The following is a 26,858-nucleotide window of genomic DNA, read 5'->3' as shown; positions in this document are numbered from 1 at the left end:
TCACAAAACCACTTCCAAACTAGTCAGTTTTGTTTTTTGAATCTTCAGATTTTACTTTCAGGCTACATCAGCAGACTAGCCCAATTTAATCTAGCATTGCTATTGCCTATTCAATCAAAAACGTCAATTCACACAGTTAAGACTTATTTTAACATTCAAATACACTCACTTCTCTGATCTAGATGGCTCTCTGAATATAAATTTCACCGACTATTACAGCAGGTTATGTCTTCAAACAAACATATAATTGGAACTCTTCACCTCTTCTATGGGCAAAAATTTTATACATCACTCAATAACAATGCCTTTTTAATATTAACTACACGTGCTGTAGCAAGGCATGACTTTCAAGCGACTTTCAATGGACTTGATCAGACACAAACACCTAAAGAAAATAGCTCGAGAAATATGATACACAGTAACTTATATTAGTTACATGGTTCTTCACGGGTGGTAGTCTGTGTAGGTAGGTGTGGCACCTACCAATGCCCACACTTAGTTCTGAGGCCAATGCATTTGAAATTAAGCAAAACTAGTGCATGCCTGCATGGGGCTACTCAACACTTAACACTGAGTCATGCATATTAGATCAGCAACCTTTTAATCCGTTTCTTTACTGTACTGGCCAGCAATCAGCAAAATAATACCCACATATTTGGCCCAAATACAAAAAACTAAAAATGGAAGATAATTTTACTGGGAGAGGGGAAGGGGGAGGATGGGAGAAGGCTATTGCTGTAGCAGTGACACTATCTGCATCCTCTGTTCAGAATTAACAGTAACCTAATGACACAACAAGGAATATACTGTCCTACTTCACAGACAAACACTTACTAAAGAGTTTGACAGCCCATTAAGCAAATCTTCTGCAAACTGCTGTTCAGATAGATAGTTTGTAAACAAATGTTTTAGATGAACCACTCAGAATATTCTTGATAAATCATCCCTCCCCCCCATCCCTCAACTTAGGTCAATAGTTACCTATTTCAGGCATACGCAGTTTTATTTTATTTTCCCAACAGGTCTACTGTCACTCAATGAATTTAGATTCCTGCATTACACTCATCACTGCCAAAACCATATGCAGAAGATAGGCTAGTTTCCTAGCATCTGCTTTTCCTGTAATTTCATACCCCAGTATAATGTAGAACATAGAAATCTAAACAGTGTACTGGTGGAACAAAGACAAGCTTTATCTTTTATAATTTCACTTGAATATAATCCACAGAGCCACTTACAGGAAGAAGACAAAAAATTGCTTATAAAATTTTATTTTTAAAGCTTATAAGACATTGTTACAGAGAGGCCCTTCATGATCTTGTATATTTAGTTGGAGTTGTTTATGAAGTCGCTGTAATGTATTGTTAGCTTCTGCTTTTCAGATAAAGAGCTTTTTTTAAATGTTAAATTACTTTCAGGGATTGGTTTAGCCACCCGTTTTGCTTTGCATTTAAATAGAGTAAGGGATTATATTCACTTTTCACACCTGCTAGGGAGTAGCCACCATTAACTGAAGGCTGCTGCTTCTCAAGCTATCCAGTTCTATCTGCAAAGCACATCTTGCCAATGCCCACACTAAAGAGTGGAAAGGCATATAATACATTTTAAAAAGACACCAATTGTCCTTTTAGTTTTCTCTGATCACAGAAGACTATGCACATAAACTACATTTATTTGCTGTGTTAACTTAACTGGAGTTCTGACTCTTGAGACCAACAGGAATGAAAATGGTAGGTGTGTGTGATCTGGTCAGCTCCCCCAACTCATTTACATAAAAAAAAAAATCATCCACTAACAAGCTGGACTGAATTCAGGTCAGTGACTTTCAAGTGAAAGATTCTGTACTCCCTTTCCTTTCAAGGCATTCTAATCTGTCCTACTCTTGCCCCTTAAAAGGGCCGTTATAAACACTTTTGGTGGAAAAAAACCCACACAAATTGTAACATTCTTAGAAAACTACAATTAGTATCTGCAGTTGAAACGATTGCAAATTGCAAATTTTTTTTTGCTTTTTAGACCAAGAGACTATAGTGCTCTGACGTGACTTTTTCATTTTAGCATACAGAAAAGCTGAGAACCTAAATAAATACTCAAGAACACAACACTTCATAATTAAAGTACAATTCTTCATTAAATACAGGAACTGAAACACAACCAATAAGCCTATTTAAACACCAACATTTTCTGTGGTAATGTCACTGTGAACTGCTTTTATAGAACCAACAGATCAAGTCCCTTCATAAGTCCTCTGCTGAAGCAAAAGCAAGAGTTCTAGTAATAGGTGCAGAGTTACAGTCTTTAAAATTAGTAGTTTTCCAACTAGAAGAATTTGCTTTTCAGCTGTTTCATACCTTAACATGTGTTTGCGCCCCTCATATCCTTATTTCCAAAGAAAATTGTTCTTAATATTGTCATTTCTCTGCAGCAGTTTCCAATTATACTCCACAGACTACAAGCAACCTACTCTCCAATACAGATTGCTTTTCACTGTATAGTATCTCCTACAGCCTTATAATCCCCAAAAGATGCGTAAAAGCAAGAGCCACAATTTGCAACCTCACCTGCTACCAGCACAATTACTTTAATTACTCTTTCCTAAAGCAAAAACCCAATATTGTCACATAGTCACCTAAAATCATTTTACATGTGTGCACAAAGAACCACTATCTTTTCCAAAAGGACTGCATTACAAATAAAAGAAGCATTATTCCTGGAGTTAAAAGGTGGAAGAATTGGACAAGACCTGACTTATATTTCACTGCACCTGACTGGTTACACTATGGTATTAAAAATCTGATCATCATCCTGCCAAAAAGTTATTAAATGAGCAAATTCACAGAAATTAGTGAAAAGATCCAAAACCTTCTTTGACCAAAAAACTGCTGAACAGGTGAAAATTGTATGTGTTTTAGAACTATTACTAAAACTGCTAGTGGCAACCTCAAAAAACTGGAAAATGAGAAAGAACATTTCTGAAAGTGAATGTTCTATAATGCAACAAAAAAAGACAGTGTTCCATAAACTGGCTAAGCTTTTCGATTTTTTGATACCAAATTATCACAATAATTTGAGAATGGTTAATTTTCTTAAAAAATTAGAACTTTATACAACCACAAATATAAGAGAAGATCTATTCTATACCAACAGAAATTAGCCACTTGAACTCATCTCTAGATTCTTCCCTAAAATACACACAGAAAGTGAACTGTGATCATTTTAATGAAAAAAAATAAAAACTTGCCTTTTTTTCTTAAAAGTCTTCAGCACATTGTTTTCTAATATGGATATAAAAAAAAAAACACTAGAAGTTATACAAGCATGAGAAACACATACTTTTTGAGGATCCAGAACAGCCCTATAAGTATTATGTCCATTCCTCTTGCCCTGTTCTCAAGGCTTGAAAAGTTTACTAGCCAATACCTGTTAAAATGTGATCAACATGAAAAATTAGCCTCACATATGTAAGCAGGTTACAGGCAGACAGAGCCCACCACGTCCATCTGCTGAGAAACTGAAGAAGATTGAGCTGTCTCTGAAGTCTGCTTAGAAATCATTTTAACAAACAAGTAAATATAACAAATAAATCAAATTTGCTTTATTTTTATTCAAAGTGTCCTCTATGGTGGCTGAAAAATAAATGTATGCATACCCAGTTCTGCTTCTCCAAACATATCCTACAATAGATTTTACATATTTAAGTCTTGGCTTCATAGAAAGAGTGAGCAGAACCCCTAGACTTCATTCCAGTCACTCCAGAAATAAACCAGTCAATTGAACAATTTAGAGGGAAAAAGCCTGCTGTGTCAGAAAAGTACAATTCTTCACAGAGGTCAATCCCAAACTCTTTAGGAAGAAAGAATGTGAGCGCAAATCCTCCTCTGAGTTAAATTCTACCTTCCACATTAATCTACATTAATAAAATCACAAAATCACTTAACTTGTTTCTGTAAAAACAGCACTACTTCTTGGCTCTGAACAGCAGGTACCACTGTTTAACGGACACACAAGGAATAAAGGAAGGAGATTAAGGCTTCAATAGTCATTATCAGAAAAGCTAGATCCAAGTCTAAAATTTTAAGGATTTGTTTTTACTAACACAAGGAAGGGTTGTTATCACATAAATCTCAAAGCTTTAAAAAATAAGCAAAAAAAACCCCAAAACAAAAAACTTGAATTTCTGATGCCTTCTTATGACTATAAATATGTAAGTAACAAAATAAATGAAGTGTTACACATGGTAAAATACTGCCTGAAAAGCACTTTGCAACAATTTTAGATAGCCTACACAGTGCATGTAAGGTAGTTTTAGGCTTCGCAACCTGAAATTTACTCTGTCTGCAAGCTGAAACTCCCACACTATGAAAGAGGCCCTTCACAAAAGAAGCCTTAGTTGGAAGAAAAAGTCTAGATTCGTTCAAAAATAGTTTCTATCTTCACTATTAGTCAAATTAGTTTTGCATAAGCAGAGAGAACTTACTCATATGGGCATTTGAAAGAGTCAAAAACTGCACTAATTGACAATAGCAGATTGCGAGACACACGAGAGTATCAGATCACCGCAGAATTAAAAAACCACCTTGTGAATCTGAATGGACTCAAATGAACATGGGAAAGGTTTTGTGAGCTTTTAAATTAAAGATTCACAGAAAGCTTGTTCCCATCATACCACAACCTTTTTCCATTTGGTGCTGCAAGCCTTCTTGGATGTTGGTTTTCAGAAAGCCAAAAGTAATCAAGCCAACTACTCAGATAAGCACTATCCTTAGATATCTTAGCAGTTCTGTAAACATTTGGAGAATGCCAGCTATTGCCCTTAACATCGCTATCTAATTGCTCCTCTGGACCACAAATACGCATTATAGCATAATTGTATTCTGGCACCTACAAAGCTATGTAGCTGTCATTATCCTGAACATCAGCCTGACACCACATGAACAACTAGTATTGTCTAGACGACATATATTCATCTGGCAGTAGTTGTGTCACTTGGAAAGAAAGGAGCTGGTCTAACAGCCCGTGGGGTTCAAAGACAAACAGGAAACAATCAAGGAGCATGTAATTAAAGGAAAAAAGTACTTAAGCTGCACTGAGAGTTCTAGTCAAGCACAGACTGATGGGAACACCTCAAAATCCTTATGGAGGATGTACATATGAACTTCACAGGTTTGAACATTTTCAGTCATTTCTGTCTTCACATAAGAAGGAATCCTTAAACGTAATTATAACAATGGTCACAGTAAAGATTTGGATAACATGTTCAAATGTGATAAGGCTCTATTTTAACATCCGCTATCTCAATTCAGTTTGTATGAGATTCACCTACCTCCTCAGATACGCTACAAGTAAATACCATCTCACCATTAAGGTAGAAGGAGCCAGGACATGGAGATTCCAATGTCCTAAACTAATAGCAAAAGGCATTATCAGTGAAGCTATTCACAAAGGTAGGTAAGCACAGTTCAGGCAGGCAGTACACACTTGTGTTTTATATTCACCTGGCTTTCTTTCACAATAGTTTAAAGTAAATCTGTGCTAGATTCTCAAGAAACCCCTAAAGAGGCTCTGAAGAAGGCTCCGGGATATCTGCTCTGTCTGTTGAGCATCCAGACATCACCCATCAGAACACTGTTGGGATTTCTGTTCTGCTTTCAAGTCGTACTAGCCATAGGGTTCACCACTGCACTTAACAGACATGCTCTACCCAACAAGCAATTCTTGAAAGTGACCAGCAGTCCACTTCCTGTATTAGTGACTGAGAAACCAATATTTCCCAAGAAAAAACAACAAAGCACCAGGATACAAGCACCAACTGCTACTTAGGCATTCAGGCCACAGATGTAGAGACACTCAGAACAAAGACAAAAATTAAGAAATTTATGCAGATGAGCAAAATCTCAAAAGAAGGTGAGAACAAATACAGCGTGAAAGAACTGAGAAGTACTAAGAAGAAAAAAAAGTTAAATCTACAGAAATAGGTGTTCAAGCACTGTGACAACAACTAACCAAAGTCCCATTAAAATACAACAGAAAGACACAGGCAAAAAGAACTGCTAAGACAAGGAAGGATAACTGCTCATAAGATAAACCAGATTCTGCTGAGAAGATCTACAGCTGTAGACAGAGCATATGAAAGGAGATTCCCAGAGCAAAAGGTTAAGTTCAGATGCTGAGGAATGAAGTGGGTAGAGTCAATCCTCTTTTACAGGTGAGAAACTCAGACTTGAAATACTTAAGGACTAGATTTATAACAGATATTTTAGATGCCTTAAGATTCAGAAAAATAAATAACAGTATTTTCAGAAACACTTCAACACCTAACTGCATTTACATGAACAAATATTATGCACACAAGTGCTTCTGAAAATCTTACAAGACAGCTACCCACAACTTAATTTCTGCATACATTTGAAAATTGGCCATGCACAGTTTGCCCCCAGAAGCAGAGTGGCAGAGAAGTCATACCCTTCCAAGACTTCCAAAACTCTGGGCTAGTGAACTCAAAAGGTTCTCCTTCCTATTGACAGAAACATTAGTTTCCCAGTGTAGGGAAGGAAGGCTCCCACTGCTCCTGTAAGCTATTAAAACTCCTTTTGTGGCAACCCTTTAATTACAACATTCAGCCACCACAGGACATGGATACCAATACTGGTGCAGCGTGGCTCTGGCACAGGTAGGGCCTGGAGCAGGAGGCAACACTAGCAGCAGTAGAGGAGTCAGGAAGTGTTCTTGCAGGTAAGCACAAAAATGCAGAAGACAGTCCTCGCTGAAACAGTGCCCTTTGGAGTCAAACTCTACCACTGCTGGTACCAGGCCAAATTCACACCCTGCACTCTAGAAGGGGAGGAGAAGGTGAATCGGGTGGGAACTGCATGCCTGCTAGGCTTATTCGATCTGTACAAGCCGCCTCGAAAGGGCAGGACAGAAACTAGCCTCCCCCCTTCCGCTGGGGCTCACTCCACGACGGCTCCTGTCAGGCATAGCCCGCTAGCCCGCCCTCCCGCGACCCCAGGGACCGTTAGGACCGTTGGTGTTCTGAACATCCCGTTACCTGTCAGGCGCCTTGCTCCAGCGCCCCCCGCCCACTCCCGTACGCAGGCACGCACCCTCCACCGGGGGGAGGGGGCGCGCACGCTTGTCACTCAAGGCTGCCACCACCCCTGCACAAAGCGCCCCACCACCCAGCACGCGAGCCGGTCACACACGCCACCCCTAGACGGCGGGGCCTCACCCGGATGTGGATTTCGCAACGCCCCCTCCCCCCTCCTCCAGCCCCTCCTCCAGCCTCTCGCGAGTCACGTGGGGCCGGCCCCGTGTTCCTAGCCGTCGCTGATTGGGCGCTGCTGAGGACTCGTGGCTGTGTGGGTGGGGTTGTTCCTGCGCGAGGTCGGGGGAGGTGTGTGTGCGCGCGGGGCGCCGTGGTAACTGTCGTCCTGGGCAGTGCCAGACAGGATGGGGCCTCATCTGGGCGGACGCGGGGGGCGGCGGGTTTGCTCTCCTTACTGGGTTAGCTAGGGGGAACCCGACTCCACGGGAGATCCCCGTTCCTGGAGGTAACCGGTGCTGGCCATAGGGCAGCCTCTGTCCCGGGCTGGAGCATCGGTTGCCTCCTAGCTCTGCCGCCGAAAACTACTTGCTCGCCCTGCCTGCGTGGTGGGCTGAGGCTCGCTGCCTCAAGCGTTGTCTGCAGTCGCTAGTGATATGTTTGCTGTCAGCTACCACCCTTGCAGATCATGACAGAGAATGAATCAAGAACTGAGTGGACAGTGGAGATCAAACCACCCCACTCAATCCAGCCATTTAAGCAGGCCTCTCCGCCTTTGCCATAAGATGTCGAAATGACCCCATGTAAAGAAGTAAGTGGAAAAAACTAAGGCATATGTTCCCAGCATCCAAGTCATGCCACAGTAGTATAAATGGGGAAAACAGCTGGCTGTTTTCACTACTGGACCTCTTCTATGGTTAAAACAGTTTCACTCTCTAATAATACTTTTTTTAATGAGCAGTTCATTAAAAGCCAGATAAGAGCTAAAAGATTTAGCATTATGGTGCTGTAGTAATTTTCATGTGCTGGACTCTGCGATGGAAAGCAGAAAAGATATTTTAGGCTGTATGTCCCATTGTACCTGGCAGCAGTATTCCTAAGGGTGGTGATAGAAACTGAAATTTTTTGGAAATATATGCACTTTTAACAGTCTTTTTACAAGTTATGCCATGGTAAATAAAACTTGAAAAAAAAGACTTTAATAAGTGTGCCTTAATCACTTTAAAAATTGGAAGATTGGTGGACAGTTTTGAAACATTTGTCCTTAGCTGACAAAAATTGCGGTTCTGACAATTCTTGTTTTCTGCATTAATCAACCACTGCAGTATTATCACAGCTCAAGACCATTACATAGGTCAGTCAGATGGCAGAGTTTCTTCTTGGATGTGCAAGAGAGAAAAAATTCTTAAGAGAACTTTTTGAATGTTCTCTATTAATGTATGGACATTCAAAAAGTTTTATAAAGTTTTAGTCAGTAGTTATCTCATTGATTTCTACAGTACTAGAAGTGCAAATTCAGATTCTCAGGACTTCAGGAGATCCTTTCCAGAACAGTGTTCAAACACACTCCCAGGACGGCCTGTTCCTGTTCTGTCAGTAAACTGAAGATTTCACTTTTTTGACTATCAAAGTAGTATTCTTTGTACAGATTAATGCAAAATTCTATTACTGATTAATAGGAGAAATCCATAAGTATACTATGTTTACAAATGACTTGCTCTGTTTTACCTCTCTGGAAACATTTTTTTTTTAAAGAGTTTGCCATATTGTTTTTACAGAAGAAATAAGCATATTCTGGGCAAAAATCCCAAAAAAGTAGCTTTACCAAACTAAATTAGGTAGTTACATTTTCAGCGTGTTTTTGAAGTACAGCTGTATCTTTTGGGTTGTGAAAATGAGTACATAATATACTTAACTTTATACTTTTCATCTTATGTAAGGGGAAATGTTCCTTCAAAATGCAGACTTGTCTAATTAGCTCATTTTCTCCATTTTGAAAATTAGTAAAAGTAAATGCATTGCTTATTATAATTCTAAAATTTATATCTTTCCTGAATTTACAAAATAGTGAATATTAGCAGATGTCTCTTACTTTTTTTTTCTGTGTCAGAACTAGGTAGAGGAGAAAAAAATTAAATCACTTCTGTTTTGATTTTCCATTATTAATAGGACTGAAGTGATTACATTAGGGTTGTATCTCAACATTTTTTGATAATATTTTAATAACAGATAAAATACAGCAAGGGAAGATGACATGTAGTTACTCCATTTTTTCTGTGCCAGGAGAATGATACCAGTAATGCCATTTTCTTAGTAACTGAAGAAGACTGATAAAATGATGCTGTGATTTCTTTTAGTAGATAACACAGTAAGATCACAGTGTCTTACAGAGTTTCTTGAAAACCTACAATCTAGTCGCCAATATTCTAAGACTGTTTTACTCTATATAAAAATTGGGTATGCAACTTCTGTATTCATGTATAGGAAACCAATATGAATCTAGAAAACAACTTCACAAACTTATTTATGTTTCTCTAATATAAAGTGCTCAGAAATTCTTGAAATAGTATACAAAAGTGTCTTCTAGCTTTAATTCATCTGTCAACATCACAGCAGAGGAAAGTGTCCCTAGTATACTAAAACTGTTCCAAAACAATCAAATACCAGATTTTTTCATAGATGATAATGCTTGGCTTGTCCGAAAGTTCAGTTTCAACATCAACTCTGCCCAATTTAGATTTTTATAACACAACCCTCTGTCTCTAGTTGTTGTTTAGTTTCCACAAATTAACTCAAGTGGGAAAAGTCCTTGAAGTCTATAATTTTCTGAATTTTTGTATTTTATGGTTTCCTTAGGGTCTGATGTGGTATTGTTTTGATATTCATCTTCCCTGCTGACTTGCCACAATGTAGCGCTCGAAATAGTCAATCTATTTCAACTTTTACTTCAGCTGACTGGTCCTGAGGTACTAGTCAATTAATTTTGAAAGTCTGCCTGGATAATTTTCCAGGATAATGCCTCTGAGATTTTAAGAGCATTTCCAATTACAATGCACTCCAAGGAAATACAAAACAGAACGATAATTCGCTTAACTTTCTGTCGCTACAGTTAACAGAATAGCCTGATCTGGGCATACCAGCATCATAAGTTGTTGGCAGGCATTCTGCTAAAGTAGTGCCCATTCTTGACAGTCACCAAATTCTGGGAAACTGGAGAACTAAGAAACAAGAAAGAGAAGAAAATCCATTCGCCTCTCCATCAGACTCATTCATTATAGCCTGAGATGGACAATATAATAAAACTAAATTTAGCATGTAAAGAGGAGGAAACACACTCCAAGCTATATGCTGATTATGATTTTGAAAACGTTTCAGGAGATAGGAGCTATATAGGAGGCTTATATTTTGAATTAAGATTGAACATTTTATAGCAAAAGGTAAGTAGGTTGTTTGATGTCTGTACTACGTCTTCAAACCACATGTTTCTCTCTAGAGTTTTATGAAGTATGAAAGAATACTTTTTATAATACTTAGATTACTAAAAAACAGGAAGTCCAGTATAATTACACCCAAAATATTTATAACCAATCTTTAAGACCAGAAACTCCTTAATTAGGGCTGATTGTTATTGTTATGTCTCTTAGAGAGCGAAGTTTATAGAGATTCATGTCTGCTCTGAAAGTTCTTTTTTTGAACTGATTCAGCCATACATGGTAATGTTAGGTGGTTATGAATATGTGGGTAATATTACCATTCAGTGTAACAGTTTGTTTGGTATGAAGCCAGTCATATTTGTGGGTCTTCCAAATCAAACAGTGTTTGTAATATTACTGGACTGAATGCTATTTTAAATCTTCTTTTTAGAAAAATAAGAAAAACTGTGTTGAACAAGTATTAATTATTATAATGTAGATATGAATTAATTCAACACTATTAAATGCCATCACTAACCTGAAGACCTGACTTCCTTACTGAGGGAAGCTAGTGAGGTTACTATGGCAAGAGAATGAAGTATTCACGTTTCTTGTTTTGAAGCAGGTTGAGACGATGGGTGGGACAGTAAGCTTCTTTTATATAAAACATTGCCACTATTTTGTACTATATAATACTATAGCATTCAATATTTTCAAATACAGTCAAGGGTGATAGCAGCTAAAGTTTTTATCATCTGTTGTTTGTTGATCAGCAGGAAAGAATGGGCCCAGTTCAGTTTGGAATTTGACAGAATTCAGCAAACATAACCTCTTACTCTTGTGGTCAGTATCAGGAGTGAGAGGCAAACAGTGACAATTTGAATGGGCAGAAGAAAATACTGTATCAACCCTGAAACTAGCCATCCCTTGTAGAGAAATTTCATCTGTTTCATCAACTCAAAACTCTAATTTTTCTCATATCCAGGTCATCCTGAACCCAGGACTCTGGTCATCACTTAGTTCCGTCCTCACCCATATTACCACAACTGGCAATAAAGCAAACAGCATATAAGTTGCTAGATCACAATCCTCCTGCTTAGCAGAAAAATTCTGCCATCCTTTTCTACCCAGAAAAAAAAAACGTAGTCAAAGTACGCAAAACTTGTTTACCTCTTCTGTTTTTATAGGAAAAATAGTGGTATAGAAGTTGTTACAATTTCCTTTCAAAACAATTTGATAAAAAGTGGACATTTAAAAATTACCCCAAAAGTCTGCAATAGAGTACCATTTATTCCAGCCTGTTCTGATACATTTCTCCTTTTGGATGACAGCTGTAAAACCTGGAGAACAAGTTACAAAGTTACTTTTTCCCATTTGTAGTGTCTGTATATTAGTAAACTCTTTAGGCAGTTATAGGGAGAAATGTAAAGTTTTATTGAAGTTCATCGAGTAGGCATTCTGTTAAAGTGTTGTACTGTACCTGCCATCTCAAGAGTCAGGCAATCCTTTGCATGCAATGAATTAATAACATCCCTTTACTAACCTCCTCTGATTGTTACAGCTTTTATGTATTTAAATAGATATGTAAGCAGCAATGCTACACTGGAGGCTTCTTTGTGAAATCATTTAAAAAATTTTAAGACCGATTTTTGATTCAGAAGAGCAAGTTTTTTAAATCAGTTTTTGCATGCATCTTCAAGAGTGATTTATGAACAGTGCTCTTAGTTCAAGTGGTATTTTCCTACAGTATTTTAGTTTCCCTTTTTTAATGTTAAAATAAATAAATACTTGAGTTCATAGAAATTCTAGAGAAAACAATATTGTACAAAGAAATCACCCAGTTAATCATGGAAAACTGCACAAGTTCTGGGAGTTTGGTTAGCTGTGAGGGAAAAGTCCAAGTAGTCCTGTTTAAAGCTATTACAAGCATACTTGCAGCAATTTAAGTCAGCCAAATCTCATCAGCAAGAACTAGAGCTCTATTTTTCAGATGGCAGCTAGTGTACACCTGGTTTTGGGAGATTTGACATTGTGGACAAAAAAGGTCTATAAATTCTCTCCCAACTAAGTCCAAGAACACAGAACTTTACCCAAAACAAAAAAAAATGAAAATGAAATTATTGCTATTTGAAAACAATTCTGTTTTTCACTTAGAACATCAGTATTCCAGAGTTCTATGATCATACTGAAACAGAATTTTATTTCTAACGTAATCAGTACCCTTTCCAAGATGTTGCCAAAATACATGAAGTTAAGAGTAAAATCCCAATCTCACAGAAGTAGAGATTTTCAAAAGTAAATTGACTGGGGCAAAATTTTTCCCAAGGCTTTTGATCTTCTACTTAAGATTTTGTAGTCTGGTTGTTTTTTATGTATTTGTTTTAATGTTTAGTAACCTTACAAAAAGAACAGGCTTTCCAGCACTACTGTATTTATTCCATCAACATTGTTTTGTGAAATGTACCTCAGGGAATGAGAGTACAGTTAAACTGTGCTGCTCCATTTACTTTTAGTACATCTATCCATAGTACCAGTATTTGAAAGGTAGGGCTTTATCATGAAATTTTGGATTATTTATTTACATTTTGGTAAATACCTGAGAAAATTTATGGTAATAAATTTGCTGCATTAATCACAATGATTTGACACAGATATTCAGCAATCTAGGAAGTCAATGTGTAAACTGTCTATGTGCAGTTTTGTCAAGCAATAAATTTACAACTTTAAACAGTCAGTCCTGAACTTCCCTCAAGCAGAAACTGACACAGTTCTCTAAGCTCTGGAAATCTGGGGCTGGCACTGTAAGCAAATGTCTAGTATGATGGGCCTGGGAAAATTAGTTTTTCTTGCAGTTTTACCATAAGTTTAAGCTCTGGCCTTAGGACTGAAAAAATATGAATTATTTTCTTAATAATATATTCCTAATAATAGTCTTAATAATGGTTCATATCACATAACGCAGGCATTACTTTAAAATATCAAGCATCTTCTTAAGTGATGTGTATTATCATGTATGTAACGTACAGTCAGTTTTGGTCTTAGACTTTTTTCAGTGCCCCCTGCCAGGAGTTACAAGAAGATGCAGGGGCGGGGAGGTGAAAGTAGGAGTGCTTGCAAACATTCGAGGGTTTACTACTGTGCTTCAAAAGAGTGTGACCCAACAGAAAGAATTTGTCACAGAAAGATGAGCTACTGATAGGACATAGTCTTGGGTTTGGGCCAAGTAACTCTAAATCTTTCTCCATGCTGTATGGAGGACAAGAAGAAAGCTTATTCATTTGTTAAAATCTGAAGTTTAAAGCAAAATAACAAGTATGGCAATTTTCTCAACACAGCATTAAATAAAGAAACGATCAGTTCAAACAAGCCACCATGTTGGTCCAAACATTTCTTACAACATAGTGGAAGTTCTGTTGCACAAAACAAGTTTCTCTCTCCATTCTGGAAGGGGGAGGGTTGTCAAGTCTTAAAGAGTCCCTGATTAACAGATCTGAAGTATATCAGAACAGAACTATACAGAATAGTTTGCTTTTATAAACAGTTTGCAAAATATTATTTGATACAATTTCACAAATCTCAGGTGGATGGTCAAAAAACTAAAATCTAGGGCCAGAATTTGCCAGAGATCTTAAGTGAATAACCACCCCAGTTACTGACTCAGGGGCTAAGTCAAAAGTTTGCAAGTGAGCAAAGACAGAATTCTGCAAACAAGGTCATCATCTGAGCGCTGAAGAAGGCCAAGTACTGATATTCTGATAAATTGCTACATGGAATTACATGTCCTATAGTGCAAGATTTACTGCATCAGATTGGTCAGCATATCAGCATATCATTTCTTTATGAGTAATTTAATATCCACTTTTGAAAATAGCCTGCAGTAAGACCTATTTGTATTGCAGATGAACCCCACAGTTTATTCCTTGGAAGCTGCTCACTTATCTCACCTTGCAATGTTCAGACCAGCCTCTTCACACTGAAGTTACAACTGATTATAACTTAGTTATGTTTGAGACAAATGCAGGAAAACAGTCAGAAATGTTCTGGAACAAAAATTCCTCAATTAGTTGTCTTTGAAAAAGTGCGTGTCCTTTACTAAGTCCAGGACTTTGTCAGAAATGGTGGCTATACCCACCTTTGTCAGGAGTGCTACCACACAGGGAATGGTATTGTTTCCACCGTTAGTCAGAGGGGGACTGACCATTTCTTTCTTCAGCAGTAATTCAACAATGTCAAAGAATTGCATCAAATGGGAGCCCTGAAGGAATTCCACTCTACCTGTTTTTGTCTATTCTCATCTAGTTATAGCCCAAAGACTGAGTCTGAAATTACAGTACTAGGAGGAACACAGATTTATGCTCCACGTGTTTCCTGAATAAAGATATTTTTTCCATCTCTTCCCAGTAAAGTTGAAGGAGAAAGGTATATCTCTGGCATTAGAAGCAATCATTTGTACTGACTGACCATTTGCAAAATAGCTACAAATGGGTTTTGTTCATATTAGAGTTCAGAATAATTTATTTAAAAATGAAAACAGCTAAAATGTAGCAATGAGCAATTACATTTTTCTTTCAGTCCTAGATAAATTAATTTATAGTTTATTAATTAAGGAGGCTTTAATGCTCTTAGTTGAAGTGGTTTAGTCAAGAACTTATGTAAGCTGTGTAGTAGCATTTCTTCTATGGAAGGAAAGAAAAGACATGGAATGAACACTTGAAATGATAATTATTCCCTGTATACTGTTTGATATTTATGGTTTTTACTGTCTGATGTTTACCCTGGTGTTTATTTTTTGATACAGTAAAATCATGACATGCCTGTAGCAAATATTTCTTGCAAATTCTTTGGGATAGCACTATAGCAGTGATAATCAAGCAAATAGTGCAAAAGACCAAGTCCTGATTATGTCATCTATTGGAGCTTCTTTTTCAATTAGAAGCACTCTCAAGTCATCCAGCTGCTATGCAAAAATGTAATTAGAAACATAAAATGGTCGTTTGACTAGGTATTTATATGGTAAATAGCTAAAGCACTGTGTGTCTGCTAGTGTGACAACATAGCAAAGAAACACAAATCAACAATGAAGACTTCTGACATTCAAAAAACACAGACTCACCTTGGGGGAATTATTGCAAGACAATAACCTTTTTTTAAAGAATATAATTTTAACTCACTCATTTTATCTGAAACAAACAAAAACACAACATTCATTGGACAAACCTAGGAAGATGATGTTCAGGTAGTAAGTGCTCCCAACTCTTACTGCTTTCAATGAAACTACTGGCTGTTGTTCACATTAAGATTTAGTGTTATCATGTGTTTAATTTTCATTCAGTTTTTTATTGACTTCCCCGTTTTTGCCTCAAATCAGGCTTTTGCAACTGCAAAAATGTGTGTACTGTTTTCATTAACGTAGAAAGTATTTTAGTTACAAAGACAAAATTAAGTGATTCAAAAATGTGTTTGCCACACTAGAAACTAAGATTGCTTGCCTCATGCTCAAAAAATGATAATATAACATTAGAAATAAACCTCTTCCTATAACCTGCCTTTGGTACTTTTAGCTGTTGGCAATTATTTTTACCAAAGCAAGCATTTAAAAAGTGGACTGTCGGCTTTCCAGTAAGATGTTTCTGGTAGCAAAATTTGATGGCCACTATTTCAGTTGGTTTTCATTAACCATGAATAAGTGAAGGAACTTTCATACTGAAAGTATATTCACAACTCCAGAAAGTTATGTCATAATCTTTGCATTATCATGCTCATTAACTACATACTGCATAGAATTACTTTAGGCAGTCACAGAACCCATGAGAAACTACTGAACACCTGGTATGGCCTAAAATATAGCAAGCTCTTAGAGTTTACTTACAAGATGTTTGTGAAACAACTTACGCATGTATGGCAGATTTGCATTTTTCAGTTACATGAACTATTACCAACCATTTAAAGTAGTGGAAACAGCTGTCTTTTTTAAAAAATATGAATTAAGAAATGAGTCTATATGTGTAAAAGTGAGATTAATATTAGAAAAAATACGTAGGAGAATTTTGACCTGAATCCTGATTCACATTTTAGCATACAATAGACATTAAAAATAACATTACTTCTATATGTGTTACTGTATTATAAAGAAACATCACAAGGGCATATTATTTGCATGAGTGAAAAAGGAGAAAACCTAATACCAAAACTGAATTTTTTCTCATTTATGGTAAGCTGCTACTTATGGGGGAGAATAATTGGTTTTACACTTAAATAATTTAGACAAATGTACATTTCTTAAACATGGAGAAATTAAGCCTATATTCACTTTCTTTTCCAGATTGCATACTTCTATGGAAATAAAATTTTCATTTGGTACAGCAGTAAACTAACATTAATATTCAAGACATATAACCAATTTTGGAAAGTTATTTTATGTACTGTAAGTATATTTTTAAGATATTTATTTTGGAAAAACACAGATAAAAGAGGGAATTTAGAGGAACAGCATCATGTTACTCTTGAAAGTAAATTTACATAGTCTTAATACAAAATGGCAGAATATTGTGGCAGAGATTAAAAGGAAACTAGTTTTACCTTTTTAAATTGTATTTTGTGGACTTGAAAGAAATACATACTTAACCAGTTTCATTATCTTTGATCAGTCATTTTGCTTTTACATCATGATCAACAAAGAAATATTTCCACTAAGAAACTAATAATCCATAAGAAAATATACTACATAAAATGTCATAATTCATTTTGTTGACCAGAATTCAGGGTTTACTACTGAATGATAGTTTTCTCTATTTGATAGCTGAAAAAACTTTGTCATCTCATGTCTTCTTTGCATGGCTGTCACAAACAGATAGAACAGAAAGTTCAAAGTATGGTTTGGTGATAACTGGCATTGTAGAATGCCAAATCCAATCAATCCAATTGATTTAAAAATCAATTACATGTTTTCCATATATTCCAGTGCCTGTGAAACAAACCTTAAGCTGGCATACTTTAGATGGCAAATCATGGAAGGTATATTTAAATGATATGATAGCCTGTATTGTAGATATATTAAAGAAAATTGTCTTGTACTTTAGGTACAAAAAAAATCTCCTTGCTTGTCTTTTAAATGGTTTACAAGAATGAAATAATTTAATAAACTGTGGTGAAAAAGAGTTCTCTAGCTACTTCGTGGACCAAAAGTAGCAGATTACTATTAGACTGATGCTTTTGATTGATAGATGAAACAAGCAAAAAATATCTAGGGAAATTCTGGGTTGTCTCTTGCTGTGTTGAGGAAATTGATTGGCCAAGATGGACAGCTTCCTATAATGAGGTAGGAGTGTACAATGTGGTAAGTATGTATAATGTTTCTTCTTTCAAGCTAGCTAGCAAAAAGAAAAAAAAAGAGAGAAATACAATCAATATGGAAGCATTTTAGGAGGAAAAATCTAACACATCACTGAAACGTAATGTTAGAACCTAATGTTAACCTAAATGTTAGAAGTACTTTATAAATTTAACAATAAAATGCAATAAAACAATAAAAAGGTTTCTCTAATTCCAGCTTAATTGAATGAGTAATAAACATAAACAACATAAGTAGTGGCAAGAAATTTATTTCTGAAACATTTTCAGTTTTGTTTCAAAGTCTGTGTAGTGCAGGTAAGGAAATTTATTTTGAGACATCTTAATAATGTCATCTTCATTTAATAAACTAGGATACACCAACAGTTTCCATACCTGGAACACTAAACCAGCTATGCAATAGATAATACATGAATCTTCCAACAAGACTAGGTCATATACAAATATAATCTTTCAAATACCTTTGTCAAAATACTACTAAACGTAAGTCACGCAGCCCTCACACCATCTAGACTAGTAGACTTCAGCCAGACCGTGTTGCTGAATGTCTTGAATTTATATTTAATGCTTATAGTTTTCAAAAATACTCACTTTATGTAATTTATTTGTATGACTAATTATTAGATGGAATACACAGTAAAATGGAAAATATATGTACAAATGTATCTACTGAGCAACTTCTTTGACATCTGAAAATACTATCTTTCAATATTTTCCCGCTAGAATTTTTATTCCTTAACACAGAACTGCCTTACATTTCACATAATTTTTTATCTATCTCCAAAGAGGGCAACAGCAGGGTAGAGCATGAGCAGAACACCTTTCAGTTGCTATTTCTGGATAAAAATCGCTCTGTTTTCAGCCTGACTTGACTTATTGACACCAAATTCATGGTCACATTACTGTCTATTACACCATCCTGTATTGCCTCCAATTTTGGCCTTTGTGGTACTATGTGTGGAAAGCTAACTTACAGAAGCTTTAGGAATTTTTTGTCAGTTACCATAGAATAGTAGAGGTTGGAAGGGACCTCAGAAGATTGTCTAATCCAGCCTCTTACTCAAAGCAGGATTAACACCAAATTCAGAGCAGGTTGCTCAAGGCATTCTCAAGTCCGATCTTGAAAACCTTCAAGGACAGAGGTTCCACAGCATGTTCCAATGCTTATATGTCCTCTTATGTTCTACTGTTCTGTTACAAATCTCTGAAGGAATCTGTTCTTTCATCTGTATCTGTCAACTTGATAGTCTTGAAAAGCAGAAATCCTGTCGTAGCAGAAGGGTTTTTAAAAAAGGTGTGCCAGAGAAAATAAAATTCATAAAGCACCTGAAGCAGAGCATTGCAGCAGACATTAGAACATAATGAATTGAGCTGCATTCTCCATTTTCTCCTACTAGTACAGTCTAAGACCAGCAGGAGCCACTCATCATCGAGTAGAACAGTGCTCGCCATCTGCTATGTCCTATCTGAAATGTCAGCTGCCTTATAGTAATGCCACATCACCAAAGATTTTTTTTTTTCTTCCCGTGAGTATTGTAGAGTGCCCTCTCTATTCAAGAGCAGAGAGACAAAAGGAGGAGGAAGGAGCAAGAGAAGAAGCAGGAGAGTGCTGCACAAGAAACAGAGGAAGGTATATGGAACATTGTGCATTTTCTGAAACACCAAATCTGATTGACCACAAAATCCAAGCAGTCTTCTTCAGACCACACAGCACACATCTGTGGGCAAATTTGCTTACTGTGTATTTTACCCCCGACATCTCCTACACAGATGCTACAGCCAGTCTCCAAATACATTCCTCTCTGAACAGAAAGCAGAATCAGAAGTTCACTGACTTTGTAGCATTAGCTTTTGTGGCTTTTGTTCACCTCATCTCTCACCTCTTGTTTGAAGATGCAAATCTGAAAACTATTGTTAATATTAACTAGACTCTTCAGATCTTCTGTTTTGTCCTGTTGGTTCCATTTGGGCTTTATATTTCTCTAAAATGCTTTTATTCTTCTCTCAGGATCCTCACTCTTTTTTTCTATTGTTTGATACTACTGTTAATTAAAATTTTGATCTCCATAACCAGAAACTGCCATAGGAGCATGCTTCAGATTACCTATAAAAGAGGAAAATCACTGCAAAATGTACAAATGCATGAGGCGCAGATATGATGAGATGCATCTAACTCCCTCAAGACTTCTAGGACTTTTGAGTGTAAGAGCAGGCTAAAAACTAAGAAGGCTAGAACTCTCCTAGCATTCATCTACCTGTTGGTCAATACACCTCTGTATCACATATAAAACCATGCCTCAGACTACCCAGTATTAGTCAGATTGCTCCAAGGTGGTCAGTGCTGCTTACTCTAGAGCCAATTTGTCAGCAGCAGGTTATTAGTATTAGGAATGTTTGTATTGCACAATGGTTCTGTCAACATTTGCAGATTTATATTATGTGACTGAAGCAGCAACACTGTTGGTATCTTGTGCAGAAGATTGTCAATCATAGGACTTCATCTCTAAACACGTAGTATCACCAGATTCCTATTTAGATCACCAGGATCCAGAGGTTTTTTTCTTGCCACTTCTCCTACTGTGATGGAGTTTTAAGAGTTGTTGTGTCATCACAGACATAGGTCCTTTGCTAGGGACATAAATCGTTGGTGTCTTCTGTACCAACCTCCGATACCTTATTCATAATTTCCAGGCCTTAATGACTCCCTAGGAGTATGTTTCACAATACAGGATTTGCTTCCAATGCCTGATCATGAGACTTCCTTTCCCCCATGATTCTGAGAAGGATTCTATAGGTGTGCCCACATTAGTATTTTGACTTAGATGAGGAGTGTGTTTATTAAATGAATCTCACAATTGTCCCCATTTGTTGTGTAGGGGCAACACGGGCTGGCTGCTGCCTAAGGGATGGGGAGGCAGAAGCTGAGCACAATAGTACAGCCAGCAGGGCTGGCTCGCCAGGCAGGACCCAGTCCCAGAGTACCTGGGTGGGCAGGACAGACCATGGCATTGTGGCCAGGTTCAACCAAGAGTCAAGACTGCCCAGTAAGTTTGTGGTGATAACACAGATCACAGGTGAAGCCAGGAAATCAATCCACAGGCCAGGATCAGGATCAGATCCAGTGACTGCTGGATGGGTCCATGGTGACAAGGAAGGTCTGAGGTCAAGGCAGGAAGTGAGTCCACAGGTTGGAATCTGGATCAGCTGGGATCGCAGCCAGACACAGGCATGGTGGTGGCTGAGCTAGAGATTGGGTCTCCTCCATTATGGCTCAGACAGGGACTGAAGGCCCAGGGCTGATCTTAAATGGACTCCTGGGCCTAAGGGCAAGGTGGCTGGAGGCCCCAGGAAAGGCTGGTCAGGGCCATTAAGGCCTCTAAGTGCCTTCTGTGCCCTGACACACTTTAATTCACACTGTAGAATGGTCTTGGAACACGAGCTGAATTTCTTTTGGTTAAACTGGAAGGAGCGCACCTAATATATGCCAGCTGTTAATAGATGTTCAGTCTATAAGACCAGATAGAGATACAAAGTAAAATCCCTGAAACACATAGTGTGGACTGAAACATCAGCACTGTTTTGTTCTTCAGATCTGCTTCTATCATGTTGCACTACTGTAGACATTGCCTATAGGTACTTGAACAACTCAGCAACTCATTAGTGCAACACTGGGTGAAGATCTTCTAGAAATAAAATAAAAGATTATAGCAGAATCTATGACTGACAGCTGTAAGTCTTTTCAAGATCTTCCGAAGTAATCTCTTCTAGAGATGTCTAATCTCTTCTAGGGTATGTAAACACTCTAGTAATTGTAGTCTGAGGAAAAAAAAATGTTTTTGCACTTCTTGCCTCTACCCTTAAACAAGGGTTTGCTAGAAGCAATTTTGCTGAAGAGAATCTGGGGGTCTTGGTGAAAAACAAGTTGGACATAAGCCAGCAGTAGGCTCTTATGTTGAAGAAGGCCAACTGCATTAAGAAGAATGTAGCCAGCAGATTTACATAAATTTAATTAATTGGAATAAATGGAATCAATGAGTAGTATCATATAATAGGGAACTCAGGTCATGAAAAGGCTATGCTATCTGCCGCTGCTGACATTCAATAGCTACTTTTCTCTTATGTAGAATATGAGCTGAGTATTAGGCCAACCCTGAAGTTTTCTTTTTGTTTAGAAAGTGGCTTCACGGCTTTCTGGGCAGCTGTGGATGAAGAATTTCATCTTTCAGTGTCCCTGAAGAAGTAATACAACATAGTGGCTTCATGGCCTATATAAGTGAGATAAAAAGAACAGAATTAGATCTTATAACACATAATCACCTTAAGTATTTAGTTACTATCAAATATGTGTGTATTGCTAAAGGGAGGGGATTTCTGCTCATTTGTTAAAGAGAGAATGAATGAATGACTCTATTGTTAATTAGAATCAGATTGCAAAAAGTATTTGCATTTGAATAAAGAAACTTCAGATTTAAAAGTCACTGTTCAGTCTTGCCTACCGTTGTGTGCACATACTTTCTAAAATCAGCAAGTGTTGGCTAGCACTGTAGCAGATAAATGACACGTACGCATGTGTCTGGGGGCCATATTGACCCCACAGGCTGTAAGACTTGCCACCACCTAACTTTTCACATTCCATAAGCATGGTATGGATGAACCTAATTCACAATAATAAGCTTGCCTGTACATTTTAAAATCATGGAAGCTTTATTATAAATGCCCTTCTACACAACTTACACACCTATTTATAAAGCAAAATGTGACTTCCATTTCTATTAGCTCTAAATTCTCTTCTCACTCAGATTTACTTTATTAGGACTTTCATTTATTTTTAAGAAAGCTATCCTAATTAGAATTACAGAAAATTCATTTTCTTTTAGGTACACATCAAATAATGATATTAACAAAAGTATTTGGTATAGGAGTTTTCATCAGAGAGTTGTTTAAATGTCTATTTTCTATAGTATGATATCTATTCTCTTGTACTTTACCTTTCCACTACATGTATAGTTTTCAGCGTTCCTCAGAGATCTGAAAGATCTGGAGAGGTGCAACCTCTGAAGTGGTGCATAAACTGCCCTGATAGCTGATGTTTAGACTCATATTAGGCTCAAGCAGTTACAGAATTTTCATAGCAGGAGTTTGGACTTGCCTTTATTTCGTGTGTACTTCACCCCCCCATGACCAAACTTCCATCCACACTCCCTCTGCAAATTTACCTGCATTATGCCTGTGTAGTCAGCCAGATTTCATAGAAGTTGTCTGTCTTCAGCAATGACCTTCCCTTAGCCTGCAACTGGAGTATGCATAACATATACATCTGTGGCAAGGGGATCTCCAAAATCAACCTTCTCGCTGTCCAGTTAAGGACTCATTCCCTGTGGCTTTACACCTTGAATGTACCATGGAGGCTGTGGTCTAACTTGCTGTTTCACTTGCAGTCATGTGAGTGAATCACAGGTGCTCAAGGATTACATCACATGGATTACATCCAGTCTGCTCTTCCTGGAACAGGCAGGGCTAGCTGAGGTTTTGTATGTATACATATAAATCCTTCCTTTTTTAAATTTGTAGTTGTATTCCCTGTTCTATTGCATTCAGATCTGAGTCATATTCCCTCCGTGGCCTTATGTGCTGATCAGAGATTTGTCAGAAGAAAAATTTTGCTTTCTTAACTATATCCAGAAATTTGATTTTTCTCCCAGGCTCCAGGCCCCTGGACATCCCTTCTATATTTTTATTTACTGACCCTTGTTGCATGTACTAACTACAAAATTATATAATGACTCCCCCCAAAATGAAAGTCTGTTTCATGCCTAACAAATTTTTAGTAGAACACTGGGATTACATCTGCATCAGGTCATGGGAGAAGGTCATGAGCAAGCTGATAAACTGTTGGAGGATTAGAGCCAAGACAACTTAAGTCAAACTCAACTCAGCCATGCCCACACCTTCTGTAACAATAGAGCTGAAGCACAGACCAGATCTCAATCCTTTCTTCCTGTCCCTTCTCCAATATTAAGTTTGTCTGCCAAGGAGCAAGCTGGCATATGCCAAATCTGAGTCTGAACATGCAGTAACATGTAGAAAATAAGGATTTTAGGGGAGCTAAATTTTAAGACTGAGATTGTGCAGATAGGAACCAGGAAAGTCTACACTCCAGAGACCACTGACAAAAAAATCCATTATTTAGGGGATGACTGTCATTATGAAGTCCACTGACACATTTCAGATCCATTGCTTTGTTATAGCAGGTATTGTAAGAAGCTGTGAGAATAGTTTTATGATACTGATAGAATCTATCTAGCCTCAGGTATCTAAATCCAAATGTGTTCTTGGTTTTGGGGATCGGATTCTTTCTCAGGGATTCCATTTTGTTTAGGATGGCTATGATTTTGGCTTTTCTCCAATAAACATCCTGTCAGTTTCTCTTCAGCCAAAATTTGCAATTTTTTAGAAAGAGTTCATTAAGCGCATTCTTTTGAAACAAATTATGAGACTAGCTCAACATTGCTAGTTATGATTCTTCAGTGGACTGAAAGAGAAGAAAAACTCAGTGAATCATGTAAGTGTAGACAGTGTCTGGTTGTGAAAGAATGTCAGTTAGTGGCAATCATGGCTCCTTATCAGGGCTTTGAGAAGAGGGGAATTATCAAGTTACAATAGTCATACAGTGAACAGTCTCAGATAACTTTCAAAGGTCATGGAGATCAAGAGAGGTGCCTGAGGACTGGAAAAAAGCAAATATCACTCCAGTCTTCAGAAAGGGCAAGAAGGAGGACCCAGAGAAACAACAGGCCTATCAGCCTCACCTTGATCCTTGGGAAGGTTATAGGGCAACTTATTCTGGATACCATTTCCAGGCACGTGAAGAACAGGAAGGTGACTGGGGAGTAGACAGCATGGATTCACAAAGGGGAAATCATGCAAAACCAACCTGATAGCCTTCTATGCTGGGATGACTGGTTGGGTAGATGAGGTGAGAGCAGTGGATATTTTCAACTTTGACTTCAGTAAGGCTTTCAGCGCTGTCTCCCATAACAGACTCATAGACAAGCTGATGAAATATGGGCTAGATGAGCAGACAGTGAGGTGGATTGAAAACTGGCTGAATGGCAGAGCTCAGAGGGTTGGATCAGTGGCGTTAAGCCTAGTTGGAGGCCAGTAACTAGCTGTGTCCCCCAGGGGTCAATACTGTGTCCAATACTGTTTAACATCTTCATCAACGACCTAGATAATGGGAGAGAGTGCACCCTCAGCAAATTTGGTTATGATACAAAACTGGGAGGAGTGGCTGATACCCCAGAGGGCTGTGCTGCCATTTAGAGGGACCTCAACAGGCTGGAGAGATGAGCAGAGGGGAAACTCCTGAAGTTCAATAAAGGGAAGTGCAAAATTCTGCATCTGGGGAGGAATAACCCTATGCACCAGTACAGGCTGGGGACCAACCTGATGGAAAGCAGGTCTGCAGAGAAGGACCTGGAGGTCCTGTTGGCCAACAAGTTGAACATAAGTCAGCAATGTACAAATTACTTTGAAGGAGTGATATTCTCAGAGACAATTTGAAAACCAAAAGTTTGACATTTGCACCAAATCATGTGCCAAAATACTTTCTGTTATTAAAACTTTCTCTAGCTATTATTTAATTTTCTAGGGTTTTGCATTTTAATTGAAATATTTATAAAAAAATGTTGCTACAACACCCATAAAGTGTTACTTTATTTTTTTGATGAGAGGGAAAAGGCTATTATACTAAAGAGGTCAAGTTTTGCTCATATTGCATTTAACATTCATTAGTATGTAATTTGAGAGCAGTAAAGAGAGAAAACTGTTATGAAAATATGATCGTGAATTATTATTTTCACTAATAGGATCTCAAGTTCATTTTAGAAGCATAAAGAATTTCATTGGATTTTGCTTATGGCACATTTAGCTTTTTGTTTCTCTTGGAAAACAAAATAATCAGGCAGTTTATTAATGCTTTAAAAATAAATCTGAGTATGCAGTTTCCTTTTCTGAACTTGCTTTATATTTTCAGTGGGTGTGTTACCAAGTTACATTTCATTCTGGATGCATGAAAACAATTTTAGCAAGTACTTTCAGCAAAAATATACATCAGTAGAGCTAATTTGCTCTAGAGGTATCTGTTTGGCCCATCCTGTTATCTGTGTGGAAGATGTGTCTGTATGGCTTCCATAGAGCTTGAGAAGGCAGCATTGCATCCAAATATTTCAGCTGAGATTTTAATTGAACGATACACATGAACTGCATGAACTTTGGCAGCTGAGGGCTTATGAGAGAAAAGTATCGCTAAGTAGTATATAGGATTGCAAGTATTTGTATGTTATAAGGATACTGCATCAATGCTGACACTTGGTAAGCATATTATCCTTTCACTTCTGTGTGAGAAACCAATAGGATGCTATCTAAGTGTGTTTAACCAGCTGAAAGCTATCAAAGAGTTCCTCCAAACAAACACTGTTTGAATTCATACGTTATTTCCAAAGGAGTTACATTGGCAAGGTATACGGTAACATGTGGTTTAGAAAAATAAACCTAAATAAAATGAAAACAGAAGCAGCAGAAACTGTTTCAAGTCTTATATGAACTCTGTGTGGATTTTATCTCACATGGTAAATGACTGAAAATTAGAAGGAATATGCTAATGAAAAAAGGTCAAGACACAAAGGAAAGATTTGAACACAGCGGAAGCACCCTTTAAGTCTTATTACATGTGGGGTCAATGTTTTGTAATGTATCAGCAAAATTTACTCTACCTTTTGATATAGTCATTATTCAGTTCTTATAATATAACTGGCATCTGTTTAAACACATTTTCTAAACACGTGAGACCTGATCCAAAGGTCAACAATGTCAGTGGGCTGATTATCAATGCTGTGATTTCTAAATAGATAAAGGTGATGATTTGGAGAAGCTGGGAATGTTGTCTGGCTGTCTTTAAATCAAAAATGAATGTCTGAAGAGCTTATGGAAGAAAGCAAGCCAAGCATTACTTCAGTCTAGTCTTCTGAGTCTTCTAGAAATTCTCTATTCCC

The 26,858-nt window shown here is 37.5% G+C and overlaps 1 protein-coding gene and 1 long non-coding RNA gene across 12 annotated transcripts in view; one reads left to right on the top strand and one right to left on the bottom strand.

Moving 5' to 3' along the window:
• Positions 1 to 7,276, bottom strand: part of CCDC91 (coiled-coil domain containing 91) — a 174,738-nt gene extending 167,462 nt beyond the window's left edge. For 8 of the 10 annotated variants that reach the window (XR_010390784.1, XM_064517438.1, XM_026102418.2 and 5 more), the window contains exon 1: positions 7,049 to 7,222. The gene's annotated coding sequence lies outside the window, so the exon portion shown is untranslated. The other 2 variants (XM_064517416.1, XM_026102420.2) reach the window with 1 other exon arrangement.
• Positions 7,277 to 7,364: 88 nt separating this feature from the next.
• LOC135329358 (uncharacterized) lies at positions 7,365 to 22,312 on the top strand. Of its 2 annotated transcripts, none has more exons than XR_010390776.1 (3): positions 7,365 to 7,853; positions 16,778 to 16,879; positions 19,345 to 22,312. It is a non-coding gene; the product is annotated as an uncharacterized LOC135329358 (long non-coding RNA). The 2 variants fall into 2 exon arrangements; XR_010390777.1 differs by having other exon boundaries at positions 19,337 to 22,312.
• The last annotated feature ends 4,546 nt before the right edge of the window (positions 22,313 to 26,858 follow it).

This window comes from Dromaius novaehollandiae, chromosome 1 (assembly GCF_036370855.1).
Source record: "Dromaius novaehollandiae isolate bDroNov1 chromosome 1, bDroNov1.hap1, whole genome shotgun sequence".
Taxonomy (NCBI): Eukaryota; Metazoa; Chordata; class Aves; order Casuariiformes; family Dromaiidae; genus Dromaius; species Dromaius novaehollandiae.
This window is presented reverse-complemented; position numbering and strand designations above follow the sequence as displayed.